This window comes from Canis lupus, chromosome 16 (genome assembly GCF_048164855.1).
Source record: "Canis lupus baileyi chromosome 16, mCanLup2.hap1, whole genome shotgun sequence".
Lineage (NCBI taxonomy): Eukaryota > Metazoa > Chordata > Mammalia > Carnivora > Canidae > Canis > Canis lupus.
Genome location: NC_132853.1, coordinates 9,767,138 through 9,784,222, shown reverse-complemented (window position 1 = coordinate 9,784,222; position 17,085 = coordinate 9,767,138). Strand labels below are relative to the sequence as shown.

The following is a 17,085-nucleotide window of genomic DNA, read 5'->3' as shown; positions in this document are numbered from 1 at the left end:
GAGAGGGGAGCCCCTGCCTCCCTCCCAGCCCCTGCCTCTCCTGCACCCAGCTGATTCCCCTTCTCAGCCTTGGCCCAGACCCCCAGGAACATGGCTGGCCCTGGTCACCGTCGCAGGGCAAAAGTCGAGGGAGTGACGAGACCCAGCTCTTGGAACCAAACCCGGGTCCAAGTTACTTTCTAAAACAAAGCAGAGGGCTTAGAGCCAGAGCTGTCCACAGGGGAGAAGAGCCTGGTGAGGGTCGGGAGGGGTGGAGGAGGACGGATCGGGACCCAGCCGAGGGAGGTGGGAGGGCCCAGAGACAGGCCCAGCAGCCCTCCACCCCTGCCTGAAGGGATCAGATCTCAGCCACAGGCAGCATTGTTGACAGGGCCCCTCAGTTTTGGGGGCTTTGAGGTTTTCTAAATTGCAAACACGCTTAAGAAAGAAAATCGCAAATACAAAATGTCCACCCTGGAGGCTCCTGACACTAAAGCTTCCTGTCCCTTGTGGCCAACTGCCTCCTCCCTCCAGGCAGCCTGCCCCACCCTGGGAGGAGGCAGATACCGCCACAGCCCCCATCTCACAGGAGTACACAGGCAGCCTGCTCTTTCCTATTTGGTTTTGGGGATCCATGCTCGAGTGGGGCCAAATAACATGCCCACCAAGCTCCCTACAGGTCCAGGAGGAGTGGCTGTGATAAGACTGCCGGGATGGTGTCCCCGACGCCCTCCAACCTGCAGTGACCCCCAACTCCTTGTCCAGCCTCCAGAGCCCTGTGTGATCTGGTGCGGATGCCCTCCCCAGCGGGGACCCCTCACCCCACTACAGCCTCCCAAGGGCTTCCTCCCCCAGGGAGCCCACTAAGCCTTTGCTGCACGGCTTTCCTCACATGGCCCCGTCCAAGACGGCCCCATATCCAAGGCTGGGCTCAGAGACCGCCTCCTCAAGCACCTGTGCAAGCGCAGCTTTTGGGTCTATTGACCTGGGTTCAAACGCACAGCAAGGCCATGTCACAGCCCTGTGACAGGCAAGTTCCTGTGGTAGCTTCTCAGAGCCTCATTGAAAATGGAGTCTCTGACCAGGACCTCGTGGGGGTGGTGAGCAGGGGGCACAGGGTGTGGCCTGGCTGGGGGTGAAGGGCAATGACCCTGAGTCCCCCGTTCATGTTCACAGCTGGACTTGGTCGCTGAGAGCTGAGTGATCTTGATCTCTGCTCATGTACAAAAAGGGGTGAAATCACCGAGTGGGGGTGGGGGTGGGGGTGGGGGTGCCCTTTGCAACATTAACTATGCCCGGGACGGGTGGTGGGCTCCCTCCTCCCTGGGCTCCCACCCCCCTGACGGCAACCAGGGCCGGACCTGGTGTCCAGGGTCCTGCCGGGGGACGAGGAGAAGAGGTGTAGAGGAGGAGAGAGGGGCGGACTGACCTCCTTGCCTGGCTCCGTGTCCCGCCGCCCGCAGGTCCCCAGCCCAGCCCTGCACCACGGGCCCCCGCAGGTTACGTGTGGAGACCAGGACGGGGGACGGGCTGCCTATCGGGCGACACGGTCCCGCGCCTCCCGGTCTCCTCGCCCTCGCCCTGGCCCTGGCCCTGGCCCCCGGCTCGGTTTGGGGCGGCGCGAGGTCCCAGCGGGCGTGCGGGGCCGAGGGCAGGCGGGGGGCGCTGGGCCCTGGGGCGCGGTCCGCCAGGCGCGCTGGACCCCGCGTGCGCGCGGCCGTGGACTCGAGGCCCGGCGGCCCCGACGGTCCCCACCACGGCCCGCGGGGCAGGCGGGCGCGACCCCCGAGCGCCCCGGGCCCCGAGCTCGCGCGGCGGCGCCCGCGCTCACACCTGCGGCGGGCGGGGCGGGGCGGGGCGGGGCCTCGGCTGTCCCCGCCCACCCGGCCGGAGCCCGGGAGCCCGGGCGGAACCGAGCGGCGGGGCCCGAGCGGCCGGCGGCGCAGCGCGGCGCAGACAATGGGAGCGGCGCGCGCGGCGGCGGTTGCGGAGCTCCGGGCCCGGCGGGGACGGGAGGCCGCGCCATGAGCCCCGCAGCCGGGCGCGCCCCTGCGCCGCGCGCGGGCCGAGGCGAGCGGCCTCTGCGAGCCCCGGGCCCCGCCCTGGGGCCGGCGATGCGCTGCCAGGGCTGAGGATGATGGTAGATTGCCAGGTGAGTGCCCCCCCCGGCCCCGCCCCGGCCCCGGCCCCGGCCGCGCTCCCGGCCGGGGGGGTGGCGGAGGACCGCAGGGCCCGGCCCGCACCCCATCCGGCGAGGAGGGAGCAGGGCGCCGGGCCCGCGCTCAGCGCGCGCTTACGCAGTTCCGCGTCCAGCCCCTCCTGGTACAACTGGGAAACTGAGACCAGGAGAGGCGGGGATTGGCCCGGGGCGCGCGAGGTGAGAGGTGAGTCCAGAGAAGGAGAGGTTCTGGTCTCCCAGGCCAGGGCTCGCCCCTCCTATGGGGTTTCCAGTGGGAATCCTGGGGACCCCTTCACCCCCTCCCATCTGGGAGGACATCCCCACGCGCCCACAGGTACATACACACACTGACTTCACAGATGGGGGCCATGGGATGGGGTCGGAGGAGGAGTGGACACTGCGGAGGTGACAAGAGGGAAAGAAGAAAGGGATTGGAGGCAGCCATGGGGCGGGGGCATCCAGTCTCCTGGCAGGATGTCCAGGGCTCATACGTGGCAAGGGGAGACATGCCCGGCTGATGACCGGGGCTCCGCAGGGTGCCCAGGGGGCTGCCTGGCTGGACACTTTCCTAGGGCACCTGGGGAGGACAGGCTCTGGGGTCCTGGCACACCATCCTGGGCACCTAGACTAGGAAGAGACACCCGCCTAGGTGGAGGGGCTACGAGACAGGCCTCAGCTTACTCCTCTGAAGGTTGGGCTGCATAGAGCAGGGCACCTAGGGTCCCACAGGCTTGTGGAAGAATATCTTGGCCCTGGATCTCCATCCCTGACTTACTCCGCTCCCAGGCCAGGGAACATGCTTGGGACTGCCTGGAGGTCCTTCTGAGCAGAGGGCAGCCTGGGGGCTTGAGGGGAATGAGGAGCTGGGTATGCAGAGCATGGCAGAGCACTAGACCCCTGGGCTGGGGCCAAGGTCGAGATCCTCCTTATGGTGGCCTCGGGGCCCCCACTGGGAAGAGGTCCCAGAGTCAGGGCTCTGGCCAGGGTGAGGAGGTCTGATGAATGCACCAAGCACCAGGACAGGAGAGGGAAGCAGGGACAACGGAGGCCTCTGAGGCTTCTCACACCCACCCTGGAGCCCACAGATCCTGCTCCTTTACCTTCTAGGGCCAGGGAGAGCCGCTGCCTTGGCTACACCCAAACAAAGGTGTGTGTTTTGTTTTCTGGTTTTCCTGCTGGGGCTGCCATGCTGAGGCTGACCACGAGGGGGCAGGCTGTACCCACTGTGCTCAGTGAAGCCAGCGGAGCAGGGAAGGGACACCCAGGGGTCATTCTGGGCATCCCCTGCCCCCACCCCAACAGGCACTTCTGACTGTTAGCCTCCATGTCCATGATGTGAGCTGTTCAGAGGCAGGACGGGGCTCTGAGACTCTCTCGTGGACCCGCTCAGCTACTGTGCCTCTCACACTCACCCTGAGCAGGGGCTGTGTGAGCTCTGGGGGTGGTGCTGAGAGGTCCTCCGCGCTCCCTGTCCTGCAGGAGCTCACAGCCCAGAAGGGGAGATGGGCCAAAGCACAAGAGCCTATTCAGGTGAAAGGGAAGAGCAAGCGCTGTAGGGAAGTGAGGCAGGGTGAAGGAGGGTGGGCAGGAACCCCTGGCTGGGGTCTTATAGACCTCCAGGGTGACCCTGATGCTGGGAGCCGAAGAACAAAAGGAACACAGTCCTGCACATGTCTGCAAGCAGTGTGCTTTGGGGAAAAGCAAAGCTGCAGAGCCTCGGAGGCAGAGAGGAGCTAAGAGAGAGCTGGAGACAGCTCTGGAGGGAGGAGGGCAGGGCCAGACCCCAGCCTGGAAATATGTACTAGCTGTCTGTGCCATGGGACACATTCGCCTTCCTTGGACCATATCCTGGTTCCTGTACCAGAATCCTGGCTCAGCTCAGCTGGGAGCCTCTGCCTCCAGATCCGCTCAGGAGGCTGCAGCCTCCACCCAGGCTCGACTGGGGCAGGGTCTGTCTCCAAGAGCATACACTGCTATTGGCAGGATTCATCTGGGCAAGGAGTGGGTGCAGAGAGATATTCCAGAAAGAAGTGTCCTGTGGTCAGGCTTGGTTCGAGGCAGGGAGGCTGACGATGAGGATGATAATTGGAGCTTATATCTACTGTGTGTCCGCAGGCTCCCCGTCCTCACTGCCCTAGGTCACCTCCTGCGTCGCCATCAGGTTCCTGGGGCTCCGCCTAAAACGCTTGCTTGGCTGCACCTGGCCAGGGTGGCTGAGGTCGGGGTTGGTACTGGAGGAGGGGTTGTGTTCAGTTTTTGTTCATGCGGTAACAAAGTGCCACAAATTGGGTGGCTCAAAGCAAAAGAAATTTATTCTCCATCAGTTCTGAAGGCCAGAAGCCCAGCATCAGGTTTTGGCAGTTCCGCGCTCTCTCTGCAAGCTCTTAGGAGAGGATCTTTCCTACCCCTTCCAACCTCTGGTGGTGCCAGCCACTCGTAGCATTCCTCAACTCAGGCACATTGCTCCCAACTCTGATTCTGTCCTCATTACGGCCTCCTCTGTGTGTCTGTGTCCAGGTTTCCCGTGTTTATGGGGACACCAGTCATTATAAAAACACCTCGTCCAGTGTGTTCTCATCTTAACCTGATGACATCTGCAAAAATGCTATTTCCAAGTAAGGTTTACTCACAGGTGCAGGGTTAGGACTTCAACATGCTTTCTGGGGACACAGTTCAAGCCACAACAGGAGCACTGGTGTAATTCCTGCCCCAAAGGCTAGGTACCCAGGTGCCCAGGGGGCTGGGGGGAGCCGTTGGGGGTCTGGGGAGGTCTCCAGGACCCATCTGGTTGGCCAGGTTGTGTTGTGAGTGCCCTCTGAGGGTGTGCTATCAGGAACAGCAGGTGGCGCTGTGACCCCCTCACGTGTCCCCACCCCGGCTCTGAGCACCAGTTGGGTAGACAAAGGTCTCACCTTCCAGTTGCGAGGAGACAGCAGCCAACTATAAACGCACCGGGAGCACCATCATTTCAGGGGTGACACACACCGGGAAGGAAACAAGGTGGGGCCAAGGGGTAGTGACTCGGTGGCGCCCAGGACAGCGCACCAGGGAACCTAGCAGGGCCAGGCCTCCCGAGGTCAGGAGCTGGTGTTTCCTTCTTCACTTGCAAGCCGAGCGGGCCCTTCTAAGCCATTTCCAAGGCCCTGGGCTCCTCCCAGGGCAGCTCAGGTTACCCTCTGTGGTTTCTGGCAGCTCATCTGTTGCTGCCAGGCAGGGTGGCTGGGTCTGAGGGGCACAGGGAAGGCAGCCATCTGGATGGGTGGGCTGTCCAGACCTGAGGGGTTCCTGTCCCCAGAGACCCTGCCCAACGAAGGGCAGTGCTGCCCAGCTGCTCACCTGGTGGGGTTCTGCACTGTCCTCAGACCGGCCGGAGGGGCTGAGGAACAGGTCCTGGGTTCCCCAGGGACAGTAGGCTCCTAGGGGCATCAATGAAATGAAGCAGAGTGCCCATGCTGTTGGCCCCAGAAGTGAAGCCAATTGGGTGCTCCTCGGTCCCACGAGGCTGCGGCCACGAGCCCTTGACAGTGGGTCACTCACAACGGATACTCACTTCCCAGGGGCCTCGCCTTGGCTCCAATCTGAGAAGGTGAGGCCATGGAGAGGAAATAGAGGAATGGGGGTGGAGGACAGATAGTAGATCCTAGGAGAAGGCACCCGGCCAGGACCCTGGGGACCTGAGGTCGTGGCCAGTCTGCCATCGGCACACACCAGCCATGGGCTGGGCTCTGCGGAGGAACCCCCAGACCCTCCCACACTCCTCCTGGAGTGGTGCCTTCCCCACGCCTGGCCTTAGGCTGCAATGTCTCACGGTAGCCACAACAGAGGTACCTCTGCCGTCTTCATACACAGAAGGGGAGACTGAGGCCCTGAAAGGTGAATGGACTCCCCAGCTGGGTGGTGGCAGGGCTGGTGGGGACACGTCCCTGTGTGCAGACATGCCCGGGAGGGGTAGGGCACAGGTGTTGGCACCAAATTCCTTGTGATTGCAGTGAGCTTCCAAAGTCAGGGCTGGGCAGGCCCCAAGGTGATGGTTAACAGCCAGAATGGAGACGTAAACAGAGCTAATGAGCCCCTTCGTCCTCTCCCCACTCTAATGAAGGCCTTGGGCTCTGAGCTCTGCATTTTCTCAGAGTTCTGGGTTTTTGATGCTCAGTCTTCACTTAGGGTCACTGCAGAGCACATCTCCCTGGGGGCTGGGGAGTGAGCTTACGGGACCTAGGGATCTCCTCCCAGGGCAGCCAAGTCAGAGTGAGGAGGTGGAAAAGAGAGGGCATCCCCTTAGAAATGACAAGCCCGGGAAGGAGGGGGAGTTCCCATGGTAACCTGTAGCAGTTGCTTGGCAACTACAGGCCCCCAAAATACTTGCCTGCAGGAAGGCTTGGGACTGGGGCTTTCCAGGGGCCCCTGTGTGGACCCAATAGCTGTGCAGTCTGATCCCCCCTTCACCCCCCCCACCAGCATCCCCACCCTAGATCCTTTCTGAGGGAAACCCCAGTCTGCCCCTCCCTCCCCGCGGCTCCACCCTGCCAGCCAGCCACCTGTGTCAGGCTATCCCCCTAGCAACAGAAGCTGTTTCCTGGATACCTGAGTGACAGTTGATAGTGGCACAACATCAGAAAATGTCAGGTCAGAGGGCACCGGAGATGGGGCTGGGTGCCAGCCAGGGTGAAGGGAGCTAGGCCTGGTGCCCTGGACTTTGCACCCCCTGCAGCCACCGGCGACCCGGGCCTGGGGGCAGCGGGGGCAGGGCAAGGTGTGGAATGGGGGACTGTGGTTCTGGTCGGAGCCAGCTGAAACTGACTAGCTCTGTGACTTTGGCATGTCGCCGGCCTCAGTTTCCCCATCTGTGGCCCCATCTTCCCCAGTACCCATGTGTTCACCATTTGGGGCATGAACACTGCCCTAGGAATCACCCACTGGGGCTTTGGTGAGGGGCCAGGAGCAGACCAACCTCTGTTTGCCCCTCCGCTGGCCTGCTCTACACCTGGGTACTAGGGGAGGCAGGCAGCCTCACAGCGAAGGCCATTGGCTTCAGAGATGGACACCAGCGCAGTGCGTATCACCAAGTGGCCTCGAATGAGTGCTAAACCACCCTGAGCCTTGCTGTTCTCCAGTTGTGAGCAAAACCCAGCGACAGAAGGACATCCAGCCCTGTGGGCTGCTAGGGCCTGCTTCCGTTTGTGGGCTCTGACTCCGTACCCAGCAGTGTTGTATCCACAGGGTGGGAGCGAGGCCCCAGAGCCCCCTGCCTTGCCTTGGAATGAAGGACAGGGGGCCTTTGGGGTCCAGACCGCCCCAAGGAGTGGATTTTGGAGCTGGGAAGGGTGTGAGGCCCAGGGACCCTCAGGTGTTCTCTCTGGGGAGGGCAGGGATGGGTGGTCTTGTTGGTGACCTTGGGGGTCACCCCCCCTCACCGGTCCGGGAGGCGGGATTCCAGTCTGACCTTGACCATTCACTCACTCTGATCTTGGGCCATCACCCCACCCCCTGGCCCCCCAGGCCCCATCCGTCAAAAGGGGAGGGGGGGTGCCCACGTCCGGCGTGGGGAGGAGGCTCGGGTGGCACTGTGCCCGCTCGCGGGTTGGGTTTGGGGGCGGCGGCTCCGGCCGGGTGGCTTGGGCGCCGCGCCCCTGCCCACTCTGCCGGGCCGCCCGTCACTCGTGCGCGGCGGGAGGAGGGGCGGGGCGAGGGCGGCGCAGACAATGGCCCGGGCCGGTGGGTGGCGGTGGCGACGGCAGTGCCCGGAGCGGGGCGGGGCGCCCGGCGGCCGCAGGCGGCGCGCTGCTGCCCTGGGCCCCAGGCGGGGTGCAGCCCCTGTCCGCGTTCATGCTGGTGGCCCCGCCGAGCGTGCGGGCGGACGAGGTGAGCCCCAGCCCCGCGGGGCCGGGGGTGGGGGCAGGGCCACGCGGCGGCGGCGCTCGCTGCGGGAGAGCGCGGCACCACCTCCCAGGCCTGAGAGCGGGATCCACCCCGGGGCTGGAGGGCACGCGGGTTCTTCCGCCTTTCTGGGCTGGGATCCGGAATGGGTTCCCCCGGGGAAGGCACACCGTCTGCGGTCCCAGGTGTGCCCACCTGGCCTGCGCGCGCGCTGCGGTGGGGAGGGCGTGGTCCTGGCCGGTGAGGGGCTGAGTCCGGAAGCCTAGCCCCTGCCCCCTTGGGATCCTGCGGAGTGGAGGCCTCCGTTCCAGGAGGTCCTTTACCTGTAAAGGTGCAGGTCAAAACTGGGAGGGCAAGGATGCGTGGGGAGGACCAGATGTTGAAGCCCTGGGAGCTGCCTCCACCTAAACTGAATCTGCCAGATTCTTGCTCCACTCACTGCACCTGGCTGGGCTGGGCTGGGCTGGGCTTGGGGGGTGGCGGCGAGGAGCCCAGTCAGGTAGTTACTTCAACTCCTCTGCCTTGGCTGCCTCACCTGTGGACTCATGGATGTCAAGGTGTGTGAACCGTTCCTGGAGTACCTGGGACCTTCACCTGCAAGCCCTCTGCAGGTGGCAGGAAATGTATGTTCCCCTCCAAGGAAGGCAGATGGTGGTGTGGTCCACCAGCTGTGAAGGCAGGCAGTGTCGACTGCCCTTGGGGAGCTGGGGGCTGGCCCTGAGCTGAACCCATATGTTTTTCTAGGAGGGGACATGGGGGACCAGAGAAGCTGAGTAGATTGCCAGGCCACACCTGAAGGCGAGCCCCACCTGGATCGCCTTCCTCCCCGAGGCCAGAGTTCTAGGGTGTGCTGGGTGTATACTGCCCAGGAAGTTGCCTGGGGGTGCCCTTTGGCCCTCTACTGGCTCAGGGTGAGGCGGTCCACCTGGCCTGAGGCACTGGACAGGGGACGGCCGTGGGCTCCACAGCAAGGTGAGTTGAGGGTAAGCAGGCAGTGCCCATCGTGGGAGGGCTGGGCTGGCAGTGTCACCTGCCTGCCCCCCTCTCCTCCCCCCGGCACCAGAGGATTGCAAATCTGAAGTATGTCAAGGAGTTTCCTTTACAGCCATGTGGGGCCAGGAAATCCTTGCACAAAGCACATACATCCTTCTCCTTCCCTTCTCACCAGCCCTGCCAGAAGCAGGCATGGGGCGGGCCCTGAGGGAGCATGCGCACTGGGTCTGGGGACGCAGGGCAGCCTTTGGGTGACCGTGCACTTTTGAGTGAATATGTGACCACGTGCGTCGTCTTGTGCCACCGGTGTGCATGATGAGCCCAGCGGTGGCCGAGTGAGCCTGCGTGTGAAGGGAGTCGTGTGCTGCGAGTGGAAACACATGGCTGATTACAGCATGGGGGTGGGGGGAGTCATGCACATATGGCATGAGAGTGCACACATGTGTTCCTGTGCCAGCAGTGGTGTGTATAGGTGTGCGCATGTTTGCACCTTGCTTTTTCAAAGCGCCTGGCCCAAGTCGTGTCCGTGCCCCCTCAACATCTCCGTAGCAGGTAGCTCGTCTGTGAAAGGGGGTTATTAAGTGTGCACAGCTCACAAGGTTGGGGAGGCTTTCAAGCGCTCAGCACTGTGCCTGATGGTGGTGTGGAGATCTGTACAGCCCTTGGAGGGGTCCCTGGCAGGGGCGTCCAACTGGTGCCGGGCCTTCTTCATCACATCTCCCATGTAGAAGCAGGTGGAGGCAGAAGGGAGAGGCCCAGGGACCTTGCCCAAGGAGGAGAAACCAAGGAAGGAGCAAAGTCATGGGCTTGGCAAAGGGTCAGGGGGTGGGGGTACAGAGGCTGTGCCTCTGAAATCGTTGCTTAGCCCCGAGACCCTGCCCCCATCCTCCCTGTCTCCTCCGGCCTAGGGAAACTTCCTTGCGGAAAGACTGTAGGAAAGAGGACGGCAGGCACCAGCCCCACCACCTCCCGGCAGCCAGCTGCAGCCCCGGCTCCCTTCTAGAGGCTAGGGCAGCTCAGGAGGTCCCCCTCTGAAAGGGTAGCCCTGCTTCCCAGGCCCCGGGCCCCCTGCATGTAGGCAGCGGGCGGGTGGTGGCACCGGGCACACAGTGTCCCTGGCACGGCGGGTGGCCTCCTCACCACAAGGGCCCATTTGTCCCAACTCCCCCCAGTCCTGAAGCCCCAAGTGACCAGGCCCTGCCGGGCACAGGGGCTTGACTGTGGGCTGGGCTCCCCCTTACCCACCCCACCTCAGCCAGCCCTGCCTGTACTACAGGGGCAGGCTTCTCACACAGGCCAGACCACAGCCCAGCAACCTCTACTTACCCGATGAGCAGAGACCCATTCCGCAAGAACTATGATTGTGCCAGGAATTTCAGAAGCAGAAAAAAAACCCCAGGTTGAACCAGAGCCGAACTGCCTGCCTGCCTGCCTCCCCACCCTGACAATCTCACGGCAGGCTGGCTTCTGGGAACCTCCTGGCTCCTGCTTCCCAGAAAGCCTGGCTTGCCTCCAGGCTCTGCTCCTAGCCTCCCTCTCTGGAAAGCACTCGAACAGCAGGTTGGCAGAGAGGCCTTGCCCTTCCTGTGCCCTTCCTCCTTGCCATCCCTCGGGCTCCTCTCCAGCCTTGCTGCCTCCTCCAGGAAGCTTTCCTGGTGATCTCTTCACAAGCCACTCTTTAGCCCCAAACTCTGAATATTTCCAAATCCAGGAACTTTGACACTGGAGGAAGTGTCTGGACCATCGAGGTTATTTACTTGGGCATCCGGGTATTTGTTGAGAGCCAGGCACTGGCTACAGGCATCGATACATCAGGGAACAGAGTCCCCGCCTGCTCTCAAGGAGCTTACACCCCTTCCAATTTTTAAAAAGAGGGAAGAACTGAAAACACACTGGTTTTAACAGCCAGCGCTCTTTCTGCTCCTACGAGGGTACGTGTACATACGCGAGCGGTATAGTCATCCGCCTACCCGTTAGCAGTTATGAGGATGCGTCATGGGCCAGGCATCATTCTGGCTCTTGGGTATGAGGGGTAAGCAGGACAGATGTGGCTGCTGCCCCCAGGGAGCTTAGAGCCCAGTGGGGGAGGGGCTTACAGAGCCAGCCCACATTCTGTGAATTGCTTCATTAACCCCCTTCTAGAGTCTACCCCTGCATGGTGCTTTCTAGCTCGCCCACCCTATCAAATGGCCCAGAATGCTCAAACCCTTTTACCCAATTCTGTTTTTTCTTCTGTGACATACTCATCTTCCAACATACATCTTACTTCTTATACCCCAGGACCAGAGGCAACTTGGGCCTGTCTTGCTCCCTGGTGTAACACCGGCACTTGCACCCAGCCTGACCCTGAGCAAGGGCTCAGTCACTCTCGGGGGCGCTGAGCACAGATGCTCTGGTTGTGCCCTGGGGCTGCCATGCCCTGCGATGGTGTGCCACAGACTACTACTGGTCCTCAGGGATGTGGGATAAATTGAAACTGTTTTGTGGCAGTTTGACTTTGCCGGGAGGACTTTCTATTGCATTTTACTAAGTATCAGCTATTCCTGACTCAGAGCATCCTAGGCTACTTCAGGGTAATGTTTTTTTGAACATGTGGCCTATGCCGGGTCCTATCCTCAGCTCTTCCATCCAATATTTCAATCTTTTGGAGGCAGAGGCCACCCCCATGTGTAAGCCAGGAGGAGAAGGGTCAGCAAACAGCAGGATGGGGGGATTGAACCTGGGCTCTGGCTACCCAGAGCCCCAGCTCTAATCCTGAAGGTTAGATGTTAGGCTCCTTGTTGAGATGGGCCTGGGGGCAGGCCCAAAGGGGCAGGGAGCTGTCCTCCACTGCCGACTGCCATGGGAGGGGGGCTGGTGGTGCTCCTGGCCGTGCTGGATCCTGCTGGGTGTGGAGCCAAGCCAGAGCAGCTGGGGCAGGGCCTCAATTCTCGGATCCTCAGCTTCTTGGCAACCTGTGTGACTCAGTGGGCTGGTAAGAAAGGGCTGGCCAGCGGGCAGCCAGCAGAGGGGAGCCCTGGGCGGTGGGTGAATCAGCAGCTGGAGCAGCCCACCCACCTACCGCTGGGTTACTGTTCTGCCTGGAGGAGGGCCAAGCCTCAGCTGCCAAAATAACTAGCCCTTCCTTACCTTTCTCCATGCCAGCTCTCCTGGCAGGTGTTTCTTGTGACTCCACCATCTGAGGGGTGTCCGGGTCTCCTCATGGCTTTCCTCTGGCCCCTCTCAGCTCTTCTATGAAGGCAGAGGTCCCCTGCCCACAGAGGGGCACTGCGAGGATAGAATCACCTTCTGCCCTTAAGGTAAAGAGCTGAGAGCACCAGCCTCTAAGCCAGACTCCTGTATGACTGGGTGAGTTTGATGGGTCCCCAAGCTCCTGTCCCTGAGATCACCTGTACTTCTGCCTCATGCATCGTGAACTCAAATCATATCTATACTGGCACATCAGTGAATGGTAGAAATGTTGAGGCGGGGGAGGTCCCCGACTCCAGCTTAGACCCTGTATTAGAGGGGCAGAGTTCCGGGGGGAATCTAAGTTGGAATCCCAAGCTGGGCCTCATACGGGGGGCAGACCACCCACCCTGCTGGCAGGGACCCGGCAGCCCCAAGCCCACCTGTGCTGCCAGGAACAAATCCACGTGTGATCTTTAACCCGGGGCAGAGTGGAGGACATTGAGCTGCATTAGGGGTCAACAGGCCAAGGTGTGCACCTGGCCTTGAAACTGACCTACTGTACACCCTTGGGCAAGTGGTTTGCTCTCACTGGGCCTTGGTCTTCTCAGTTTTACAACAGAGGTGATCACTAGGACTGCATCTGTCTGACAGATGCTACATGGAAAAGTGCTTTGCCCCCCATCAAGGAGCGTCAAAGGCAGAGCCAGGCTGGGCTCCAGGGGCCAAGAGGGGGTCAGGAGCCACTTTTGCTTCCTGGGCTTCTAGGCATGGGCATGCTTTTGCCTTTGGCTGCAGGGCAGTAGGTGTTTGCAGTGCACTGGGTCCTGGGCCTCTCACTAGCTGAAGAGGAAGGGGAGCCAGAGTAGATGTACCCTGCTTCTGAGCCCTTTTCCCAGCTCTGAGGGCTGGTCTCTCTCATGTGCAAGGCTGTAGTGTCACCTGACCTATCAGAGCCAGGCTGGCAGTGACTTTGTGATGAGGGGCCACAGGTCCCCAGAGATGAGGGGAGGAGGGAGCTGGGCTGTCCCACGCCTCCTCCGGCGGGACCCCAAGTCAGGTCAGGAGGCTGCAGGAAGGAGGAGCTGGAGCCAGCCAAGCCTCTCCTATCTGCTTCCTGGACAGGATGTTGTGCCGGGTAAACAGCTTCGAAAAGAGTCACTACTCTGGCTCTGAGTCACAGCTCCTAGCGACAGCCATGTAGTGTTTATAAACAATGTGCTTTGCACCCACTAGGGCCTGCCCCCAGGAGCCCACAAAGGGTGAGAGGAACCCCCCAGATGTGGAATGCATCAGGCCCACCCAGGAATCCCTCCCCTGCCAAACAGCTTGGGTCTGGGTGGCGGGGAGTAGCAGCATGCCTGCGCATGCATGTATGTTCCGGAGTGGGGTTTTGCTATGTCTGGGCTTGTGTGTGGCTGGCCAGGTGCATTATCCTAGGGCCATCTGGTATAGTCGGCAGGGCCGAGGACTGGGCAGGTCACAAGACCTCGCATCCTGGGACAAGCATCTCAGCGATGGTGTGAAGGTTCCCCGATGCAGAGTCCACACAGAGCTCTGTGCACAATGGGTGCATGAGAAACGTTTGTGGGTGCTTCTGTCTTCAGTGGGCCCAGCCCCAGGAGGTGGCAACGTGGTAGGAGTGCAGGTGGAATGCCCCTAACAGTCCCCAGCCCCCAGAGCCCTGGCTTTCTGTGGCTGGCCTTTCGTCCCAGGCGGTGACAGTGATGCGGTGCACCATGTGGTGACACCAGACTGGCAGGGAACAAAGGCGCCTCTGCTCTCCCCCTCTTGGCTGGGAGGAGGGGTGGACACGCCCCGCCTCCTCAGGGCTCCCGCTTTTCTTGCTGGCAGCTGGTCTCCTGCCGCCTGGGCCTTCCTGGTAAGCCCTGCCCTGGTGGCCTGGCTCCCAAAGAAATAGATCCAGGCTGGGTCCTCAGGCCAGGCTGACCTGTGTTGGAAGGCTGGCCTGGGGGAAGGGCAGGGTAACAGGTGTGACCGGCTGGGGGAATCTCTGGAGAAGAGCACAGAGCCTTGTTTGACACTGGAGAGCTACAGAAAGAGATGTGGTGCTTTGCAAGGAGCCTGGTACCTGGGAAGCGCTCAATAAATGCTTATGGAATCAGAGACATTAATGCACAGATACACCTGCTGGGCTCCCTACACCACCCCACCCATAACGCAGGCTTCCTCCACGGACCTCTTAAAGCTCTCCCGCACCCCCAAATGGACTCACCCAGTTGGAAGTACTTTCCCATCCACTGACCCTTCCCACAGCACTGAGGCCGGGGACCCACCTTGAGATGAGGAGGCCAAGCCTCAGGAAAGGCCCTCCCAGCCCCTCATTTCATCTAATGCCCCTCAAAACTCGCTGGCACACACAGAGGGCAGCCAGACTGCATCAAGCAGTGCCCGAGGTCCCACAGCCAGGAAGCCACAGCCCAGGGCTGAATGGCTGAGGTTGTGAACAGCCTGCGTGCTCCCGGGCTATCTCCCTCCTTGGCGCTCTACTGACCTTGGCCTTAGGGGTGGGGAGTGCCTACTGTGGAGCAGCGGACCTGACCTGGCGCCTCTGCCAGCCCTCTTGGACCCCCCTTTCCTGGGGGCCAGGGCTGCCTTGCAGCCTTGTAGACAAACATTTCTGAGTTATCCACTGGGACCCAGTTGCAGGGCCCACGCTAGCACTGGACAGGCCTCAGATTGCCATTTGGAGCTTGTTCTTGGACATGGAGCCCAGCAACAGTAGCCACCAACATCCCTTGAGTGTTTATTATGTGCCAGGCACTAGAGCAGGCTTGTGACTGCGGGAATGATCAGACTGAACATCCCTTGGGTGCCAGCCACCAGCCAGGCCCGTCCTGAGCTCTTGCCGAATCCCCAGGCACCCTTGTGCCCGTTTTACAGATGAGGAAACCGAATCAGTAAGTAATGTTAAGCCAGTGGCCCAGGGTCTCAGAGCAGGCTGATTCAGAGCCCAGTCGCCTCTGCTATTTCTCAAAGGTCAGGGTTAATTTAAGTATTACCGTGAGCAGGAGGCCATGGTGGCCGGAGGAGAATCAGTAGGGGCTGCCTGCGTAGAGGCGAGCTTAGGGGGGTGCCAGCCAGCAGGCAACAGGGACAACTTGGGCAGGACAGAAGCTGTTGGAGGGATTTTGGTGCAGAGGAGCCAGTCTCTGGCTGGAGGCACAAGGGTGGCACGGGGGTCTTGTTCCACTTGGAACCACCCAGCCCCCCACCCCTAGATGCCCACATCCCAGAGATTTCCAATGTGCACCCACAGAGATTCTTTCTTCCATAAAAGAAATGACCTCTGGGGCCCAGTGATCAGAATTCCAGAATTTAGTCAAGAGAGGCAATGAAGTCAGGGCTTGGGAAGAATTCATGTTTGCAAGCCTCCGTCTCTCTCCCACCCACCCCCACATCCATAACAGATCAGGAAACCGAGGCTCCGAGAGAAGAGGAACCTGCAGGTCCCACGGGGAGGCAGGGCTGGGTGGGGACAGGAACCAGGTCTTGGCTCCTGAGTTCGGAGCAGCCCGCTCAGCCGGGTCCCCCGCATCCCACAAAGCCACCGGAAGAGGATGTGAAACTCCGAGAGGTAGAGCAAGTGCTGGTGGGGCTCTGTGTCAGGGTGGCATGCTGGGCCCCAGCCACCCCGCCACAGCTGTGGGACCTGATGTGCCTGCAGGCCAGCTCCAGGACCCCTGTGACGCCCTCTTTGCTCTCAGCCCCCGCAGCCCCCTGGCAGCCAGGCACAGGACGTCCACCCACCCAGGGTCCCAGCAGGGGAAGGAAGCGACTCGGCCTCTATCTTTGCCCTAGGACCTCTGGGTTTGGGGGTCTGGGCTCTGAACACTGGTGGAAGGAGTATCTGTGGGTTCTGCAGAGCTGCAGACAGATGCAAGCCTGGCTTTTCCCTGTGAGACCTCGGGCAAGTCCCTGCTCCCCTTGGGCCTTGGTTTTTCCATTTGTCAGATGGGTGTATTGGACCCGTCAGTGGTTTGCAGCAAAATGAGCACAAGGTTGTTAGCTTTTCTTAAAGCTGATGTATCCATTTAACGACTCCTAAATGAACGGTATTTCTGATGCTACATCCTCCTAGTTACCTTTGGTGGTGTCTTTTCTGGAGTGATGGTTTTGATGTTTGTTTGTTTGTTTGTTTTTGGTGTTATACTACTCTACTTAGTAGAATAAACAGTTGGCAACCCTCAGTTAGTCCTTGGAGTTTAAAATGAGATCCTGTGCCTGGGTGCCAGGGCAGAGGAGCTCGAGCACACAGTGCTGGGAATGAAGCAGTAGCTGGATTAAGCGTGGGTCACCTGTGCTCCCCCAGTAGCCCCTAGCTGGGCTCACACCTGCCCGGTGGCCCTACTGGCTGAGCCTTGTTTTGATGTCAGTGACTTGTACCCACCACCTTTCTTTTCTTTTATTTCTTTCCTTTGTTAAGATTTTATTTATTTATTTATGAGAGAGACAGAGAGAGAGGCAGAGACACAGGTAGAGGGAGAAGCAGGCTCCATGCAGGGAGCCTGATGTGGGACTCAATCGCAGGACTCCAGGATCACAACCTGAGCCAAAGGCAGACACTCAACCACTGAGCTACCCACGTGCCCCTACCCATCACCTTTCTGACTCTGGGTGATGAGTTCCCTGCAGGCAGGGGGAATGGGGTTGGGGCTTTGGGGTATTGAAAGAGACAACTGGGCCCACCCCAAGAGGAGCCAGTGTGAGCAGGAGCTGCAGGCCTACCTCAGGACAGAGCTCCATCTGCACAGCCTTGGTTGGCCCATGGCCTGGCACAAGCGGGAATTCCTGCCCTGCCCATCATGGGAGCAGGTATGACAGCCATGCGGGTGACACCAGGCCTAGGCACTTGGGTGCTCCACGCC

At 60.8% G+C, this 17,085-nt stretch overlaps 1 long non-coding RNA gene across 9 annotated transcripts; it reads right to left on the bottom strand.

The window, feature by feature from the left end:
- Window positions 1-4,443: 4,443 nt before the first annotated feature.
- Window positions 4,444-7,801, bottom strand: LOC140605919 (uncharacterized). 9 transcript variants are annotated; one of them, XR_012008439.1, is made up of 6 exons: window positions 7,573-7,801; window positions 6,743-6,886; window positions 5,987-6,381; window positions 5,495-5,736; window positions 5,071-5,383; window positions 4,444-4,752 (listed from the first exon to the last, which is right to left on the bottom strand). It is a non-coding gene; the product is annotated as an uncharacterized lncRNA (long non-coding RNA). The 9 variants fall into 9 exon arrangements; XR_012008440.1 differs by having other exon boundaries at window positions 7,619-7,801; XR_012008441.1 differs by having other exon boundaries at window positions 5,987-6,166; window positions 7,573-7,798.
- Window positions 7,802-17,085: the final 9,284 nt, after the last annotated feature.